This window comes from Talpa europaea, assembly GCF_964194135.1.
Source record: "Talpa europaea genome assembly, chromosome: X".
Classification (NCBI taxonomy): domain Eukaryota; kingdom Metazoa; phylum Chordata; class Mammalia; order Eulipotyphla; family Talpidae; genus Talpa; species Talpa europaea.
Genome location: NC_140081.1, coordinates 57,115,239 through 57,132,022, shown reverse-complemented (window position 1 = coordinate 57,132,022; position 16,784 = coordinate 57,115,239). Strand labels below are relative to the sequence as shown.

At 37.0% G+C, this 16,784-nt stretch overlaps 1 pseudogene across 1 annotated transcript; it reads left to right on the top strand.

Annotated features, from left to right (window-relative positions):
- The first annotated feature begins 3,638 nt into the window (after positions 1-3,638).
- Positions 3,639-5,375, top strand: LOC311187594 (epithelial splicing regulatory protein 1-like; annotated as a pseudogene). Its single transcript has one exon. The product of its transcript is annotated as an epithelial splicing regulatory protein 1-like (transcript).
- The last annotated feature ends 11,409 nt before the right edge of the window (positions 5,376-16,784 follow it).

The window sequence follows — 16,784 nt, the reverse complement described above, 5'->3', positions numbered from 1 at the left end:
AGCTAAAAACTCAGTGGCTATCACACTAAGAGAAATTGATTACTGGGCACACAATGAGTGTATTATCCAAACTTTATGTAAATTTAAAACTATTTCAAAGTAAGGTATTTATTTACTAAAAAGAGTAGGTGATCTTAAAAACATAATGGAGATAGCTAATATTTGAATAAATTTCTTTGAATTGAACACATAATACCTGTGTATTATGTATTAATAATACTGTGTATTATGTATTAATAACACATAATAGTCAAAGTAAATTGTGATAAAATGAGGAAGAATGGAGATATCACATTCCCAGACTTCAACCTATACTATAATGCTATATTAATAAAACAATATGATATTGAAATAAAAATTGACACACAGGCTAATGGAATGAAATTGACAACTCAGAAATAAATCCACACCTATGGGACAGCTAATCTAGACAAAAGACCCGTATATATTGGAGAAAGAAAAGTCTTTTCATCAAATCTCATTGGTAAAAATAGGACACCCAAATGCAAAAGTAATTAACCTAGATCACGCAATATATAAAAACTAACTCAAAATGGATTACAGACTTGGATGTAAGACCTGAAATCATACAATACATAGAAATACGCATGGGCAAAATACTCCACAGCATTGACTTCGCAGATGTCTTTGAAAACTCATCAAGGGAAACAAACCAAACCAAACCAAACAAACAACAAATGGGACTACATTAAATTAAATGCTTCTCCCCAGTGAAAGTATCTATCATTAAAATGAAATGACACACCATTGGATGAGAGAAAATGTTTGCATATCATAAATCTGAGAAAGGGCTCATATCCAAGAGCAAGCAAAAATCATAAAACAATAAAAGTCCAATCATCAAATGGGTAGAAAAGTTAGACACTTATTCTAAAAAGGCACTCAGGGGCCTCCCCGGTGGCGCAGCGGTTGAGCGCTGGGTTGCGAAGCTGCCTGCAGACTCTGCAGCGCCGGTTCGATCCCCGGCTGCTCCCCGGCCACCAGAGGAGGGTCCCACATGGCGCGCAGACCTCTCCTGCCGCCCGCTGCTCCCCTCAGCAGTGTACTTCGGTCCTTCTGCCTGCTCTGCCTCCCGCTCTGGCTCTGGTGAATTCTCTCACCCTCCCGCACTTCTGACTGTACCCAGTGCATGTATAAACCAAACAAACCAACCAACCAGCAAAACAAATAAATAAAGCATGCCTCTATAAAAAAAAAAAAAATAAAAAAAAAATAAAATAAAAAGGCACTCAGATGGCCAACAGGCACATGAAAAAAAATGTTCATCATCACATCAGGAAAATGTAAATCAAAACCAAAGAGAGATAACATTTCACACCTGTATGAATGGCCCATATTTATAACCAGAAATAATAATTGTCGGTGATGGTATCAAGAAAAAATATCATTCACTGCTGGTGAAAATGTAGGCTGGTCAAGCTCCTGTGAAAAACAGTATGGAAGTTTCTCTAAGCATTAAAAATAGAATTGGAAAATGAACCAACTATTCCACTCCTAGGTATCTACCCCAAAAACGCAAAAACCAAACCAATCAAAACACTATTTTTGAAAGGATATGTACACTCCTATATTCATTGTAGCATTATTCATAGTAACCAAGTTGTGGAAACAACCTAAATATCCGAGAAGAGATGAGTGGATTAAGTAGATGTATGGAATATTATGCTGCTATGAGAAAGATGAACTGTTGCCATTTTCAATGAAATGGACAGAACTGAAGGGGATTATGCTAAGTGAATAAGTCTGAAGAAGAAAGTAAATTATCAGGTGATTTCACTCATATGTGCAATATAAATGAAATAAGCAAAGGGATAGACAATGCTAAACAAAAACAAACCTTAGAAATCTGACTGTAAATTTGAGGCTACCAGAGTGTGAGGGGGAGGTTGGAGAGCAAAGTAGGAAGGGGGCCCAATGGACTATGATGGAGGAAGATAGGTACCTTGATGGTGGGTGTGGTGTGGTGACATACAACCAAGGAAGTGTGAACAATACTTCTGAATCCTATACAGTGTCATCAATCAATTTGACATTTATATAAAAAAATCAAAATGGCTTTTAAAAATATGGCTTTAGGTGCCTCCCTGGTGGCACAGGGGTTAAAGATAGCGCTATCAGGTTGTCGCCAGACACTACAGCACAAGTTTGATCCCAGCAGCCCAGAGAACTGACGCACATGGCGCAGCAGACCTCTCCTGTCTCTCCTGCTGCTCCCCTCACCAGTGTATTTCAGTAGATCTGCCTGTTCTGCTCCCCACTCTCTCTGGTGCATCCTCTCACCCCCCACACCTCTGGCTTACACCCCATTTATTGTATGCATAAATAAATAAATCTTAAAAATGGCTTTATTGAGAGATATAATTTAGAAAGCATTAAGATCATTACTTTAAAATATGTAATAATTCTGTGGGAAATTATTTTTTCACTTCATTTAAATTTTGCTTATGTTTATCTTTTTGGGTCTTTATGAATCCTCTCTTTTTGTTTGTCTAAGCTATATTTTGATGAATATTGGATTGTTGACTCTGCAGTATTGAAGTATCTTTCAAATTCTGGTTTTACCCACTGTTTTAACTGTAGTGCTAGTTATTTTGCTCTTTTATAAGTAGTCTGTACTGTACTTGTAGAAATATATGGAGGTTTGATTTGATTTGCATTCCATTTTTAAACAAGAAAAAAACTTCCATGTGCTTTTACACATTCCACTTTACATAATGAGACAGCTGTCATGTTGAGTCACTTTTAATGATTGTCAAGTGGGTTCAGGTTACATAGACATAATGACTCTATTTTAGAGTTTCCTGGCAAAATTTTACCTCAAAGTCTTAATATTCAGTAAATAACTATTATTCATACTTGTGTTCCATCCAGAACTGAAGAAGCTGAAAGGCTGCAAGCTGCATATCTCAGACTCCCATGCAGTCAGTGTTCAGTCTGTGAATTTGGTTCTACTTATCAGATGTATTTCCATCATAGATATTTGAAATGGAGACATGAACTATTTAACTTCCTCAAGTTTTGATGCTGATGGTAGCCAGCATAGTGACTGATATAGTGGACTCTTTTGTAGCAGTGTTTAAATGGTCATCCTCAATATTGTGATTCTCAAGAAGCATTTATGAGATTCTAACCTCTGGCTCAAGCTGGACAGTTTCTTGAGCTAAGAATTCTTGTATGGTTTTTGTCATCTTTCCCTTCCTTGTTGTGGTACCTGTTCTCCTGGCCAATCAGTTGAGCAGAGTCCTTCCATGAATTGTTCTGGAAGATCTAGCTTCTTGCTAAATTTTCCTGTTCTTCCAAATGAATTTGGAAGTTTATGTATTGTTGATTAAATTACTTTGAGATTAAAATAGCTAGAGTATTTTCTGGTTTTTGAAATTTACCCTGACAAATTCAAACTGGGGTGAATATCAGGAAGATAATATTGAGTGGAAAAAATTTTCTGCTGGGCCTTTTGCACCGGTGGCAGCAAGGAGAGGTGGGGTGGGGTGGGGTGGGGTGGGGCGGGTGCTCTTTCTTTTTCTCTTAGAAGATATTTTAGCACAGGTTTTCTCCTTCTCATTTACACCACACCTCACAGCCTCCCAAATCCATTCTCCCCCTCACCACGTATCCTCATGATGTTGTCTCTGGATTACTTGGTGTTTTTTTGGGATCACCACTGGGGCCACTGGGACCAATCTGGGCTCAAATGAGAAGTTGCTGATTCTGCTCTTTTGGAAAGTCATGGATCATAAGTTGGAACTGACTGAGGATTATAAAGAAGAAACTAAGATTGATGCAGAAAACCTGTCCTGGGCACCTCAGCTGGACCAACCCCCTCCCCCGCGCCCCCCCCCCAGTTTAACCAGCCAGTGGGCAATGAACTGAATATTGGTGTCAAAACTTTCTTCTGTCTATACTAACCGGCAGCTTCATGTCAGGCAAGACCTGCATGGGAGACTTCCAAGAATATATTATTGCCTGAATATGCTTCTACTCCAAAGAATTCAAGGGCGTTGTCCTGTTTCACCTGATGTTGACAAGCTTGTTCTTGCAGCAATAACAGAGTATTTAAATTTTGAAGAGGGATAGTTCAGTTTCCTGGTATGGAACCTCTCAAACTGAAGATATTGGGAATATAAGTTTAGCAATGATTTCAGAGCCTTATAATAATAGGTTTTTTAGATCCAGAGGGAGTAAATTACAAATCTGAAAGTGGCACTTGCAGCAAGATGGAACTTATTGATGACAGTACCATTGTCAGAACTCGAGGTTTACCATAGCAAACTTCAGATCAAGATACTACCCTATTCTTCAAATTACTCAATTGCACCAAAGGAGGTGCCCCACTTTGTTTGAATGCCCAGGGTTGAAGGAATGGTGAAGCTTTGGTTAGATTTTTAAGTGAGGAGAGCAGAGACCTAGCAATAGGGGCACAAACATCACCTGGGGACCAAGCACATTGAGGTTTACAAAGCAACAGGTGATGATTTTCTTAAAATTGTTGGTGTTACAGCCAATGAAGTAGGTCAATTTCTCTCCAAGGAAATTCAAGTCATTGGCTACATATGGAGGCTCCCTTTCAGTGCCACAGACAATGGAGTAGTAGCCTTCTTTGGACAACATTGCCCCATTGCTGAGGGTAAGGAAAGCAACCTCTTTGTTACCTTCCCATACCACAGGCCACCAGGGGATGCTTTTGTCCTCTTTGCTTGTGAGGACCATGTGCAGAACACACTGAGGAAGCGTAAGGACTTGTTAGGCAAAAGGTATATTGAACTCTCCTCAGGAGCACAGCAGCTGAGTCGATTCTCCTTTGCCCCTCATTCAACTCCCAACTCTGCCCATTATTCCAGCACTATCTCAGCAATTTGTGCCCCCTACAAATGATTGAGACTATATGCCTTGGTCTTCCATATGCAGCCACAGCTGAGGATATCCTGGACTTCCTGTGGGAGTTCTTCACAGATATTTGAGCTCAAGGGGTTCGCATGGTATTGAATCACCAGGGCCACCCATCATGAGATGAAGTCTGAGGACAGAACGTTTATGACTGCACAAAAGTGCCATTTAAAAAAAAATGAAGGACATATATGTTGCACTCTTTCCATGTTGGACTGAGGAGATAAAGTTTGTGTTAATGGGGGACACTTAAAATCGAAATGGGTTACTCCCACCGCCATGTAAGTTACCATGCCTGTCTCCACACTCATACACATGTTCAGCTCCTGCAGCAGTCATTTCTACTGAATCAGCCATTTATCTGCTTTCTGTGCTTTTGATCCCAGGAGCGCTAACAGCCCTCCACAGCATACTACCCAGCAGGCACTCAGCTCTTCATGAACTACACAGCTCATTGTCACAGTATTTGAAAGATATATGGTGATTCTGCAACTGTCAGACAAGACAACTTTTAGAAATTCCAAGGGAACTTTGTCTCCACTCAGGCTGCAATATTTTTAGTAGACATGATTGGACAGTGGGACTGTGCCTTATCTTTTGGTTGAATGAAAAATTTGAGTCAGTGAAGCCAAATCTTCATGGCAAGCAGCATGCCAGGCTTCTTGCTGATTTGCAAACAGACATTTAAAATGTGAATTTGTAATCAGGTGTCCTATCACCTCCAGCTAATGTGGCGTCATAGATGTTTCTGAAATGTTAAGTCTTGAAAAAGAGCACTCCAGTAGTTATCTGACAGCTCCACCAGGAACTGTTCAGACAAGCTTCATTTTTGTGTGTTCTCATCCTTCCCTCTCCATCTCTCTACCTTCAGCACAATCATACCCTCCTGTTTATAATAATTGAAGAATAAGGTCTTGGAATATTTAAACCACAAACTTAAGAAAAGAAATAGCACTAAAATTTTCCAGTCGCTTGACCAAAATTATGTCTTATAGCTAAAAGCCAATGAAAATAATTTTTGAAAACACATTGGGGTATATTAGATGAAATAGTGTATCCTCCACAAAACATACATAGTTTAAAAGTTTGATCTTTTCCTCAGCAGGTACCCATTGTAAATAAGAATGAACTAGGGGCCAAAACATGAAACCAAAAATGAAGTAGCTACAGGTTGTTAGTAATTTCTATTTTGAACTGTAACTGAATATTGTGTCTTCATATGTGTTTTACATTGTGATTTTCCCATTACTAATAATTTGGATTTTGATAAGAGAAATTCCATAGTTTTTAATATCACAGAAATGAAATATTAAGTTTGTGGTTTAAATATTCCAAGACCTTACTCTTCAATTATTAGTAAGCAAGAGGTTAACATAACTTGTATATGTTAAAATAGCCTAAAACCTTTTTCTCTAATGCCTTGACTGTCAAATAATCAAAACTTTTAAAAGAATAAGATTATAGTCAGCATGCTAGACTGAGAGGATAAAAGCTGATATAGTTAGATCAGGTATTGATGTTGTCAGTGTTTCACACTGTTAAGCTGTGTTTACACTACAAATGTGCAATATTAGACACTAACTACTAGTACTGCTGCCTCATGTAACTCCAAACAGAAAAACAAGATTTGATTAAGTGCACATTTCTTTAAGTTACTTATATTGTCCTTTTCTTGGATACAATGCCATGCAGATTTGTGTAGCTGCTGTATTTATTTACTGGCATTATTTTGATTAACCATTTGAATGCAGAGCTAACCATCCCCCCTTCATCTGGACATCAATGGCCTTTTTGCTGCAGTAGGAAAAAATAAGAAACAAAAAACATTTTGCATCAAAATTCATGATAAATGACACTTAAGATCAGAAAAATGTTCTTTATGGTTGATGCCTTAAAATGCTGTCTGCCCAGCTAATGTGGAATCATAAATAAGATTAGGCTAGAATAATACTACAGTACTACTGAGTTACTGTGGAATTGTTACATTGGATAGTAAAACTCACCTGTTAATCTCAAAAAAAAGCTGCTGAATAAATATGCATGGTATAATTCCCTGAATAGAAAGTTTTATGTCATAAAAAGTAAACAATTTGTTATTTAGGGATATTATTAAGCATGCTAAAGCTATCAAATGATAAACACAAGTTTTAGGATGGTACTGATTCTGAGGGAAGAAATAAGATTCAACTCAATTTAGGAGTATATTTGATAAATACTAAAAATATTTTATAAATATTATTTATAAAATTTTATAAATATTATTTAGTATTATACTTTAATGAAACATTAAAATTTTGTGTTCATATCATATATATATAGACAATTAACATGTCCCATGTGGAAGAATTATCAATATTTTCAAGTCTGTAAAGCCTGTATTTTTATTTCTTTTTTTCTTTTATATATATTACATCATCTTTCTTTTTGTACAATGTGTGCTTTCTCTTCTCAGGTGTAGACCCCATACAATTCCCACCACAAATTCACTGTGCACCATCGCCATAGTCCCTTATGCTCATCCCTCCCTTGTTTTGATCCATCTCCCTCCCCCTCCCCTGCAGTGTCTCTGATTTATAGTTGCCTATTAATTTTGTTTTTTAATTTATTATAATTATTTTTCCCTGATGCCTTATTTGGTCCCCCTACATTCCTCCTATAAGTGAAACCATCTGATATTTTTTCTTTTTTTCTGACTTATTTCACTGAGCATAATAATTCCTTCCAGCTCCATCCATGTTGCTGTGAATGGCATGAGCTTATCTTTTTTGATTGCTGAGTAATATTCCATTTTGTAAATATACCACATCTTCTTGACACAGTCATCTATTTTGGGGGTTTGGGTTGTTTCCATATCTTACCTATTGTAAATAGTGCTGCAATAAAAATAGAGGTGCTGCAGGTATCCTTTTGAATTAATGTTTTTGTGTCCTTTGGGTAGATCCCTAGGAGTGGAATTGCTGGGTCATATGGTAGCTCCATTTTTAGTAGACTGAGGAACCTCCACATGGCTTTCCATAGTGGTTGGACCAGTTTGCATTCCCACCAGCAGTGTAGAAGAGTTCTTTTTTTCCCACATCCTCACCAACATTTGTTGTTTCCTGTTTTTGTATTTTTTTTTATATGAGCCATTCCACTGGTGTAAGGTGGTATCTCATTGTGGTTTTGATTTGCATATCCCTGATTACAAGTGATATTGAACATTTTTTCATATACCCCATGGCCATTTGCATTTCCTTTTTGGAGAAGTGTCTTTTTAGCTCTTCTCCCTATTTTTGACTCGATTGTTTACTTTGCTATTGTTAAGTCTCATCAGCTCCTTGAAGATCTTTGTGATCTGTCCCTTATCAGTACTATTATGTGCAAAAATTTTCTCCCAATCAGTAGGGTGTCTCTTTGTTTTGGTCAATGTCTCATTTGCTGTACAGAAGCTTTTATGTTTGATGTAGTACCAGCTGTTCATCTTTTCCTTTGCTTTCTTTGTTTTGGGGATGTGTCTTTAAAGTTGTTACTGAGTTGTATGTCATACAGTGTTTTGCCTATATTTTCTTCTATTTATGGTTTCAGGTCTTATATCCAGTTCGTTTATCCATTTTGAGTAGGTTTTTGTGCATGGTTTGAGGTAGTAGTCTAGTTTTATTCTTCTGCATGCACCAGTCTAGTTTTCCCAGCACCATTTATTGAACAGACTTTCTTTGTTCCATTGCATATTTCTTGCTCCTTTGCCAAAGATTGGTTTTCTATATATGTATGACTTTATTTCTAGGCTTTCTATTTCATTCCATTGGTTTGTCTTTTTTGGTCTGGCACCTACTGTTTTAATTATTATGGCTATGTAGTATGGTTTAAAGTCTGGGAATGTGATACCTCCATTCTCCTTTGTTTTTGTCAGGAGAGCTTTGGCTATTTGAGGTTTTTTGTGGCCCCATATAAATTTCATCAATATTTGTTCTATTTCCTTGAAGAATGTCATTGATATTTTTATTGGAATAATATTGAATCTGTAAATTGCTTTTGGTAGGATAAACATTTTGATAACTTTAATTTTTCTAATCCATGAGCAGAGGATGTCCCTCCATTTCTTTGTGTCTTCTTCTATTTCTTTTAACAATGTTTTATAATTTTCTTTGTATAGGTCACTCAGCTCCTTGGTTAAGTTTATTCCCAGGTATTCCATTTTTTTTTTTTGTTTCAGTTGTAAATGGAATGGTTCTTTTCATTTCTTCTTTTTCAGATTGATTGTTTGCATATAGGAAGGCTACTGATTTTTGTGTGTTGATTTTGTATCCTGGTACTTTACTAAACAGGTTTATTATTTTAATTAGTTTTTCTGTGGAGTTTTTAGGGTCCTCTAGGTGTATTATCATATCATCTTCAAATAGTGATAATTTTTGGCTAGGACATCCAATATTATATTGAAAAGCAGTGGTGAGAGTGGACATCCTTGCCTTGTTCCTGATCTTAAGGGAAAGGCTTTCATCTTTTTACCATTGAGAATGGTATTGGCTGTGGGTATGTCATATACGGCCTTTATTATTTAAAGGTATGTTTCTTCTATCCCAAGAATTTTGAGGGCCCTCATCATAAATGGACATTGAACTTTGTTGAATGCTTTCTCAGCATCTATTGATATGATTATATGATTTTTCTTTTTCTTTTTCTTTTTGTTGATGTGTTGGATTACATTAATTGATTTTTGGATGTTGAACCATCCTTGTGCCTCTGGAATAAATACCACTTTTGATGCATTGTTGGATTTTGTTCGCTAGGATTTTATTGAGGATTTTTGCATCAGTGTTCATTAGAGAGATTGTCCTATAGTTTTCTTTTTTAGTGTTGTCCTTGTTGGGTTTTGGTATTAGTGTAATGTTGGCTTCATAAAATATATTTGGTAGTATTCCTTCCTTCTCAATTTTTTGAAAGACTTTGTGTAGGATAGGCACTAATTCATTTCTGAACATTTGGTAGAATTCATTTGTGAAGCCATCTGGTCCTACGGTTTTGTTTTGGGGGAGGATTTTGATTACTGATTCTATTTCACTGCTTGTAGTTGGTCTGTTTAGGTGTTCTAGTTCTTTATCTAGCTTTCGATGATTGCATAGTTCTAGGAATTTACCCATCTCTTGTAGACTGCTGAACTTGTTTGCGTATAACTGTTCATAGCAATCTCTGATTATTCTTTTGATTTCTGCTGTGTCTGTTGTAATTTTTCCTCTTTCGTTTATGATCCTATTTATTTGTGATTTTCCCCATTTTTCTTTGTGAACCTGGCTAGAGGTTTGTCTATTTTTTTTTTCAAAGAACCAACTATTGGTTCATTAATCTTTTTGATTTTTTAAATCATCTATTTCATTTATTTCTGCTTTAATTTTTATTGTTTCCTTTCTTCTACTGGAATTGTTTTGTTGTTACTGTTGTTGTTGTTGTTCTTGTTCTTTTTCCAGTTCTTTAAGGTGGAAGATTAGGTTGTTTCCTGGAGTTCTTTTTTGTTTCTTGATGCGAGTCTGTATTGCTATATATTTTCCTCTTATAACTGCCATTGCTGCGTCCCATATGTTCTGAAGAGTTGTGTCCTCATTGTTGTTCATCTCAAGGTTTTTTTTTATATCTTCTTTGACATCCTCCTTGATCCAATGATCTTCTAGTAGTGTGGGTTTCAATCCCCATGATGTAGGAGGGTTCTTTGCTTTCTTTTCATGGTTTATTTCTAGTTTGATGCCTTTATGGTTACAGAAGATAGTTGGTATGATTTTAATCTTAGTTTATCTGTTGATGTTTGTCTTGTGTCTTAGTATGTGATCAATCCTGGAGAATGATCCATGAGCACTTAAGAAAAATGTATACTCAGATTTTTTTGGGTTCAGTGCCCTATAGATATCTGTTAAGCCCATGAATTCTAGGTCCTTATTCAAAGCTCTAGTGTCCTTCCTTATTTTTTGTCTCATTGATCAACCCATTGGTGAGAGTGGTTTGTTGAAGTCTCTTACTAGATATGTGTTTCCTCTAATATCTGCTTTCAAAGATGATAATAATTGTCTCATATATTTTGGTGTTCCTTCACTTTGTGAGTATATGTTGATGAGTATTATGTCTTCTTGATGTACTGCATCCTTAATACAACGTAATGACTGTCTATGTCAGTTTTTATCTTTTTAGTTTGAAGTCTAATTTATCTGATCTAAGTATAGCTGTTCCTTCCTTTTTGGTCTGGTTGTGAAGCATGTATTTTTATTTTCTTTTTTTTTTTTCAAATGGCAAATGGCTGGTGTTAACATAGTACTTTAATTTTTCTAACAAATTTTATTTTTATATACCCATACAATTGCAACCCATTATTTTGACCCCAATCCCTCCCCTCCCCAGCCCCCATGGCCCATAGAGTGTCTCTGGTTCATAGTTTTTTGTTGATTTTGATTTTCACTTTCTCATAGTTATTCATTTTCCTGGTCCCTTATTTAAGTTTTCTAGATTCCTGCTGTGAGTGAGACAATCCGGTATTTTTCTTTTTCTTTCTGGCTTATTTTGCTGAGCATGATCCCCTCCAGCACCATCCATGTTGCTGCAAATTGCATGTGTTTATCTTTTTTGAATGCTGAGTAATATTCCATGGTGTATATGTATCACATCCTCTTGATCCAGTCATCTATTTTTGGGCATTTGGGTTGTTTCCAAAGCTTAGTTATTGTAAACAGTGCTGCTATAAACATAGGGGTGCAGGTGCTCTTTGGAATTGATGTTTCTGTGTCCTTTGGGTAAATACCTAGGAGTGGAATTGCTGGATCTATGTTTAGTAGGTCCAGAAATCTCCACACAGCTCTCCATAGTAGTTGGAACAGTTTGCACTCCTACCAACAGTGCAGGAGAGTTCCTTTTTCTCCACATCCTCGCCAACATTTGCTCTTGCTAGATTTTTTAATATGTGACATTCTCACTGGTGTAAGATGGTTTCTCATGGTAGTATTGATTTGCATTTCCCTGATTACAAGTGATGTTGAACATTTTTTCATATGCTTGTTGGCCATTTGCATTTCCTCTTCAGAGAAGTTTCTTTTTAGCTCTTCTACCCATTTTTTAACAGGATTATTTTGTTTTTGTTGAGTCTCATCAGCTCTTTGCAGATTTTTGTGATCAGTACTTTATCATTAGTGTTGTGTGCAAAAATGTTCTCCCAGTTGGTGGGGTTTCTCTTTGTTTCAGTTATTGTCTCTTTTGCTGTGCAGAAGCTCTTTAATTTGATGTAGTCCCAGCTGTTGATCTTTGCCTTCACTATCACTGCTTTGGGTGATGTGTCTGTAAAGATGTCTTTGATGTACAAATCACGTAGTGTTTCGCCTATATTTCCTTCTATGTATTTTATGGTTTCAGGTCTTATGTCTAGTTCTTTAATCCATTTTGAGTTGATTTTTGTGTATGGTGTGAGGTAGTGGTCAAGATTCATTCTTTTGCATGTAGCGACCCAGTTTTCCCAGCACCATTTATTGAACACACTTTTTTGCTCCAATGCATATTCTTTGCTCCTTTGTCAAAGATTAGTTGACCATAAATCTGTGGGTTTATTTCTGGATTTTCTATTCGATTCCATTGGTCTGTGTGTCTGTTCTTGTTCCAATACCATGCAGTTTTGATGATGATGGCTTTGTAGTATAGTTTGAAGTCTGGGCGTGTGATGCCTCCATTCCCTTCTTTTTTTTTCAGGAGAGCTTTGGCTATTTGGGTTTTTGGTGATTCCATATGAATTTCATCAATAATTGTTCTATTTCTTTGAATAATGACATTAAAATTTTTATTGGAATAGCATTGAATCTGTATATTGCTTTTGGTAGGATGGCCATTTTAATAATGTTTATTCTTCCAATCCATGAGCAGGGGATGTCTTTCCATTTCTTTGTGTCTTCTTCTATTTCTTTTAACAGTGTTTTATAGTTTTCGTTGTATAGGTCCTTTACCTCTTTTGTTAGATTTATTCCCAAGTATTTGATTTTTTTGTTTTGACAATAAGAGGGATTTTTTTTTATTTCTTCTTCTTCAGATTTATTGTTTGTATATAGGAAGGCTACTGACATTGGCGTGTTGATTTTGGATCCTGCCACTTTACTGAAATGATTGATGAGTTGAATTAGTTTTTCTGTGGAGTTTTTGGGGTTCTCTATGTATATTATCATATCATCTGCAAATAGTGCTAGTTTGACTTCTTCTTTTCCTATTTGGATTCCTTGTATGTCTTTCTCTTGTCTTATTACTCTGGCTAGGACTTCCAGTATTATATTGAAAAGCAGTGGTGAGAGTGGATATCCTTGTTTGTTCCAGATCTTGATGGAAGTGCTTTCAGCTTTTCACCATTGAGAATGATACTGGCTGTTGGCTTGTCATAGATGGCCTTTATGATGTTGAGGTATGTTCCTTGTATCCCAAGAATTTCAAGGGCTTTTATCATGAATGAGTGTTGCCCTTTGTCGAAAGCTTTCTCAGCATCTATTGATATTATCATATGTTTTTTATATTTCTTTTTGTTGATATGTTGGATAACGTTGATTGATTTTCGGATGTTGAACCATCCTTGTGTCCCTGGCATGACTCCTACTTGTCGTGGTGAATTATCTTATGGATACATTGTTGGATTCTGATAGCTAAAATTTTACTGAGCATTTTTGCATCAGTGTTCATTAGGGAGATTGGCCTGTAGTTTTCCTTTTTTGTGTTGTCCTTATTCGGTTTTGGTATTAGTGTAATGTTTGCTTCATAGAATGTGTTTGGTATTATCCCTTCCTTCTCAATTTTTTGGAAGAGTTTGTAAAGGACAGGCACTAATTCATCTCTGAATGTTTGGTAGAATTCATTTGTAAATCCATCAGGTCGTGGGCTTTTGTTTTGGGGGAGGTTTTTGAATATCATTTCAATTTTGCTGTTTGTAATTGGTCTTTTAGGTGTTCTATTTCTTTTTTATCTAGCTTTGGGTGATTGTAGAGTTGTAGGAATTTGTCCATCTCCTCTTGATTGTTGAACTTGTTTCCATATAACTGTTCATGGTAGTTACTGATTATTCTTTTGATTTCTGTGTGTCTGTTGTGATGTCTCCTCTTTCATTTATGATCCTGTTTATTTGTGCTTTCTCCCTTTTTTCCTTTGTGAGCCTGGCTAGGGGATTGTCTATTTCATTGATTTTTCCGAAGAACCAGCTCTTGGTTTCATTGAGCTTTTGGATTTTTTTTTTTAGTTTCGATTTCATTTATTTCTGCTTTGGTTTTTATTATTTCTTTTCTTCTGCTGGGTTTGGGTTTCTTTTGTTGTTGTTGCTGTTCTTTTTCTAGATCTTTGAGCTTCAAGATTAGGTTGTTTCTTTGAGTTCTTTCTTGTGTCTTGATGTGAGCCTCTATTGCTATATATTTTCCTCTTATTACTGCTTTTGCTGCATCCCATACATTTAGGAAATTGGTGTCCTAATTGTCATTCAATTCAAAGAATATTTTTTAATTCATCTTTGATCTCCTCATTAGTCCAGTGGTCTTCCAGTAGTGTGGTCTTCAATCTCCATGAGGTAGGAGAGTTCCTTGCCTTCTTTTTATGTTTTATTTCTAGTTTGATGCCTTCATGGTCAGAAAAGATGGTTGGTATGATTTCAGTCTTGGTGTATCTGTTGATGTTTGTCTTGTGCCCCAGTATGTGATCGATCCTGGAGAATGATCCGTGTGTGTTTGAGAAAAATGTGTACTCCATTTTTTGAGTTTAGTGTTCTATAAATGTCTGTAAAGCCCAAACGCTCTAGGTCCTTATTTAGAGCTTTAGTGTCTTTACTTATTTTTTGTCTCGTTAATCTATCCATTGTTGATAGTGGTGTGTTGAAGTCTCCCACTACGTATGTGTTTTCTCTGATGTCTGTTTTCAGAGATGACAATAGTTGTGATATATTTTGGTGCTCCTTCGTTTGGTGAATATATGTTAATGAGTGTGATTTCTTCTTGAATATTGTCCCCTTGATCATAATGTTGACCGTTGGGGTCTCTTTTTATCTTTTTGAGTTTGAAATTTGTTTTATCTGATATAAGTATAGCTGTTCCTGCTTTCTTTTTTGGTCCATTTGCTTGTAGGATTGTTTTCCATCCTTTAACTTTGAGTCTATTTTTATCTTTTGTAGCTAAATGTGTTTCCTGGAGACAGCAAAAGGTTGGGTGTTGTTTCTTAATCCAGCCTGCGACTCTGTGTCTTTTTATTGAAGAGTTTAGTCCATTTACATTTAGAGTTAATATTGATATGTTAGCATCTGTATTTGCCATTGTGTTTGTCTTTCCTTTGATTTTATTTATTTATTCTTTTCATAACTTCTTATTTTGGCCTTCTTTTGTTGTTATTCATCCCTCTGAGGTTCTGGCTTTAGGACTCCTTGTAGTATTTTTTAGAGTGGGGGTGTAGTTGTAATGAAATTCCAGAGTTTCTGTTTGTCTGGGAAGGTCCTTATTCTTTCTTCATAGAGGAAGGAGAGCTTTGCGGGATAGAGTATTCTTGGTTGGCGTCTGTTTTCTTGGAGTCTGTTGACTATGTCCCTCCACTCTATCCTTGCCCGTAGTGTTTCTTCGGAGAAGTCTGATGTCAGCCTGATTGGTTTTCCTTTGAATGTTATCTGTTTCTTCCCTGTTGTCAGCTTCATTATTTTTTCCTTGTCCTGGATTCTTGGGAGCTTTACTATCATGTGTCTTGCTGTATTTTCCTTTCGTCATGGAAGTTTGGTGTTCTTGCTTCTTGTATATCAATTTTCAGCTCCTTCTTCACATTTGGGAAGTTCTCTTCAATTATCTCTTTGAATATTGTCTCTGTTCCTACATCTCTCTCCTCTCCTGGTATTCCTATAACTCTTATATTTCCTTTCTTCATGGAGTCAGATAGTTCCCAAAGTGTTTCTTCGGTCTTTTTCCTTCTTACTTCTCTTTCCTTTTCTTTTTTGGTTTTTTTAGTTCTGTGTCTTCAAGAGTACTTATTCGTTCTTCCATTTCATCTATTCTGCTTTCATTGCTTTTCCCAGAGTTCTTTAGCACCTCCATTAATTCTTTGATCTCCTGCATTTCTTTTACTTCCCTCTTTAGGGACTAAATTTCATTATTCTGGTCGTTGATCATTTTTCCCTTATCATTGTTTTCCTTTACGACTTCTTTCAGTTTTTTAATCATGGCAATTTTAAATTCTGTTTCTGGAAGGCTCAGAAGTTCTTCCAAGTTACTGTTGTTACAATCTGGGGGGTGGTTTTGTTTTTGTGGTGTGCTTTTTTCCTGAGGAGTTGTTAGGTTGCGTGTGGTTCTTCTACTCCCTACTGTCTGTTTTCTAATTTGCTGTATGCTTTGGGACACTGTGTTGCTGGGACTGGCCGGCATCTTGGGTGAACTTCTCAGCTTCCCTCTGGCTCCTCTAGGAGCCATCTGACGGTTTCAAGCAGTCTTTACTGAAGAAAGGTCCCTGTTCTAAAATGCCGATGCTGGGACACACTCCCCTGCGCGCCTGGTCTGCCCCTGCGGTGGGTTCCTGCTCCCTCTCTGGGCTCGGACTGCAAGCCAGAAGGGGCCCGGCATGGGCAAACTTGCCAGTTCACCTCTGGCTCCTCCGGGAGCCTTCTTCTGGTTTCAGGCAGTCTTTACTGAAGAAATGTCCCTGTTCTAACCTGGCAATGCGGGACACATTCCCTGCGCACCCGGTCTCAGGCACACTCTTCTTCAAGCCCGGTCTGCCCCGGCAGTAGGTGCCAGCTCCCCCTCGGGCTCGAACTGCTGGTCAGAAGGGGCCTGGCATGGGCGAACTTCCCAGTTCACCACTGGCTCCTCTGGGAGTCTTCTGCTGGTTTCAAGCAGTCTTTACTGAAGAAAGGTCCCTGTTCTACAGGGTATTGGTGTTTTTTTTTT